Genomic DNA, 3,764 nt, shown 5'->3' with positions numbered 1-3,764 from the left:
AACATGTGCAGTGATGATATGTGACGGTATCATCATGGTCTCAGAGAGAAGAGCTGAGTGTCTGTTCTGATCTGTGGATGCTGGTGTCTCTTCTCCCCTGTAGTTTCCTGCTGGTTGCTCCGTCACACGCCCTCTGCTGGTGAGCCGCGTCATTACACACAACCGCTCATGTAATGAGGTGAATTTATAACTTTTGACTTTATGTGGAGGAGGGATTGATTTTGGAATGAGGAGGCTGCAACCTGCGATGGCACCACTAGATGTCAGCGTTTCACTGCATTGGTGGTTCAGTGGTAGAATTCTCGCCTGCCACGCGGGAGGCCCGGGTTCGATTCCCGGCCAATGCAATGACCCTTTTAACTGAGGAACATGTGAGGGTACATATATTCACCGTCACATCTATGCTGTTGTTCAGCATGTTGTTTTTATATGTGTTAACAGACCTATCTGACTTCTGTTAACATCACTGTGACACACACACAGAGGCACTACACTTCACAGACGAGCTTCAGTGGTACAGTGCACATCACATTTGAAACAAGAGCACTTACCATCACTGGTAGTGAAGGTGTCACAGGAAGAATTACTGTGATGTTTTACCTTTAGAGCCTTTTTATAGAACACATTCATTTGATTTAAATTAAGAGTGTTTGTTGGTGCAGTAGCCAGCATGAGCACTGTAGATGTCTTTATTTAAAGAAGAAAAAGAGCAGTTGATCTGTCCTTAACAGAGGAGGTGGCCTCAGACATCATCTTTGTAGTCGTTAGCCAGTCATTAGAAACAGCAGACTCAGACCATGTTTCACCTCTTTCTGAGCCTCGTTAGTGCAGTAGGCAGCGAGTCAGTCTCATCATCTGAAGATTGTGACTGCAACTCTCACAAGGGGCACTTGTTTTAGAGCCAGAATACAGATTACAAAGAGCACACTGTATGTTTACATGTCATCCAGGTCATGTTCATAGAGACCACTGAAGCAAGGCGTCTGGACTTGTAGAGTTTTCTTGAAGACGTTTCTCTGCTCATCCAAGCAGCTTCATCAGTTCTACCTGTTGGTGGGAAACATGGTTTATATGTGGAGGAGGACCTCAGTGGGTCTGGGTCAAACAAACAATAGCACTAAATGTGTCCATACTTACCTGTGTTGGTCTGGCTGTCTGAGTCTGCTGTTTCTAATGACTGGCTAACGACTACAAAGATGATGTCTGAGGCCACCTCCTCTGTTAAGGACAGAGGTTTGCACGTACTCACAGCAAGAACACAGGGCTGTCAACCAGTCCCCTCCAGCAGTCTCATAGTCGTTAGCCAGTTGCTATCTTTTAGCTTTGCATTGTTGAGGACAAGACGGCAAGTGACTGAAGATATGCATCCATATTAATGGAGGTCCACATGTCTGAAGTCAGACTCCCTCCCTCCACCCTCCGCAGTTGAGCCTCGGCCTCCTTCTCATATTTGTCATCCACCATCTTCTTTAGAGCCTTTCTAGAAGGCAGGCTGGATGTGGGGTCTGGCTTTCCCACAGACTCTTTAAAGCCCTGATCAGCCACTATAGAGAAAGACTGGGGGGCTTTCACCACCACATGAACAAGAGCCTCATCAGCTGTTCTGCTCCACTGACACAGAGATAAATACACTGTCATGTGACATTACATTACTGTCATGTGTTGAACCATTGTGTAGCAGAATGTGTACTCCCACTTTGGAGAACTGGAGAACATTGGATCAACTGCTCCCATCATCAAGTCATAAACAGAAATGTAATGCAATATGAATGAGACAGTTGGTCCAGACCTAGCATCCAAAATCCCTGATCATGTAACAGAGCTAAATATCAGAACCATCAATAGTAACTGAATCTCTCTGTCTGCAGTTAGTGAGCAAGAAGTGATCAATACTGCCAACACATAAAAAGAACTTCTCCACAGACTGTCCTGCTATTGATATGTATATATCAGTAAAAAGCTGATTAATAACATGACAACAGCCTTAACACACATCTGGAACCTGTCACTTCAAAGCATCTGTGTCCCAATGGACATGAAAAGTTGCAGCACTGTTCAAAAATGGAAACAAACAGAACTTCACACACTACAGACCAGCCTCACTGCTGCCTCACTTCTCTAAAGTCCTTGAAACACTGTTTAATGATCGCTTAGAAACATTTATTGAAGAACATCAGTTATTAAATAACTGATTTAACTGACAGAGTACAATATGTGCAGATGGCAGTTTTCTTCTAGGTGTCTTAGCATTGCTTGTGGTGACCACCAGGGGTCAGTATTAGGCCCTAAAATATTCAACTTGTACATTAATGATGTATTCAATGTATCTAAATGATTAACATGCATATTATTTGCAGAGGACACTGATATATTTCACTATAATAACCTTATAAACACTGTAAATAATGAAATGGATGGATCAGCCCTACACACTACAGTGTAGACTAGCTGCACCACCTGCTAAACACAAAGGTTGTAGGTCTGGTCTTAAAGGTGGAGGTGGTTTCTGCCTCTTTAATCCAGATTTACACCTGGTTCCAGAGTGAGGGCTCCTGGTGATTAAAGGCTTCCCTACAGGGATTCATAAAGTACCGTATTTTCCGGACTATAAGTCCCACTTGTTTTCATCCTTTGGCTGGGGGTGCGACTTATACTCAGATGCGACTTATTTATATATTAAAATATAGAATTAGTCAGCCTGTGTCCTGACGTCTCATCACAGATGTGATGGCAGCTGTTCTGTCCCTCTCCTGACGTTCTCTAGCTTGTCCACACTTTGAGCTCTGAGCATTCATGGAACGTGTGCTTGCAGCTGAGCCTCAGACCTCACCTGGCAACAAGGAATTCAATTTTCTGATTGGTCGATAGGTCGCTAAGTCCAGACAGCTATATGAGCACCAGATCCAGAAAATATGGTCAATCTTTCAGTCAGTCTGGTTCTGACATCACTCCGGCCACATTGCAGAGGTGGAGCTGCTCTGCTCATGATGTCACTGCTGCTGTAAAAACACAGACACAGACATAAGAAGTGCACAAAGTGTTTTGCAGTCATGTAGCATGTGATGCAAAGCTGACAGATGAAAGTCATGTCTGAAGCAGCACAGTGCATTTCCATCTGCTCAACACAACAACACAGGTCAGAGTCACACTGTAACTGATGCTTCACAACAAGTTGTGTAACTTCTGGTGTTTTTCTTTACAATCAGCCCTCAGGTCTCATGATCAGTGAAATATGAAGGAAGTGTCAGAACCGGTCTGACAGCTGGGTGACTCTGCACTCAGACCTGTTCTATCCACTGTTAACCCATTCATGTCAGTTCTGTGTCAGGTGTCCTGTTTTCAAGGCGTGGTTTCTCTGGAGTTACTTCTTGTTCATTTCCTGACAGACAGCAGCAGATGAGCAGCTCCACACATGAAGCTGGAAACTTCTGGAAGTCAGAGCTGACTCAGCAGGTGAGAATCTGTCAATATCTGATCAGTGATCAGTTTGACCACCTCGTTGATTTTACTGCAGTGTAACTGATTGATCTTTATTGTTGTTCAACTGAAACGTCTGTTCTACAATCGCTCCCTCTCTGAAACTCAGAACAACTCGTCTAAAACCACTTTAAATAGAAAATGTTGGTTTATGCTGAGTTTATCAGATCAGTGTGTTTTTTACTTGTAGTTGAACAACTCTCAGGTCACATGATCAGTGAGAAATGCAGGGAGTGTCAGAACCGCTCCGACTGGATGACTTTCTGTGATGTTGTGTTCACTGAGCT

The 3,764-nt window shown here is 43.8% G+C and overlaps 1 non-coding gene across 1 annotated transcript; it reads left to right on the top strand.

Annotated features, from left to right (window-relative positions):
* Window positions 1-276: 276 nt before the first annotated feature.
* trnag-gcc (transfer RNA glycine (anticodon GCC)) lies at window positions 277-347 on the top strand. Its single transcript has one exon. It is a non-coding gene; the product is annotated as a tRNA-Gly (tRNA).
* The last annotated feature ends 3,417 nt before the right edge of the window (window positions 348-3,764 follow it).

This window comes from Parambassis ranga, unplaced genomic scaffold, assembly GCF_900634625.1.
Source record: "Parambassis ranga unplaced genomic scaffold, fParRan2.1 scaffold_243_arrow_ctg1, whole genome shotgun sequence".
Lineage (NCBI taxonomy): Eukaryota > Metazoa > Chordata > Actinopteri > Ambassidae > Parambassis > Parambassis ranga.
The sequence above is the reverse complement of the archived record's forward strand: the minus strand, read 5'-3'. Positions and strand labels throughout refer to the sequence as shown.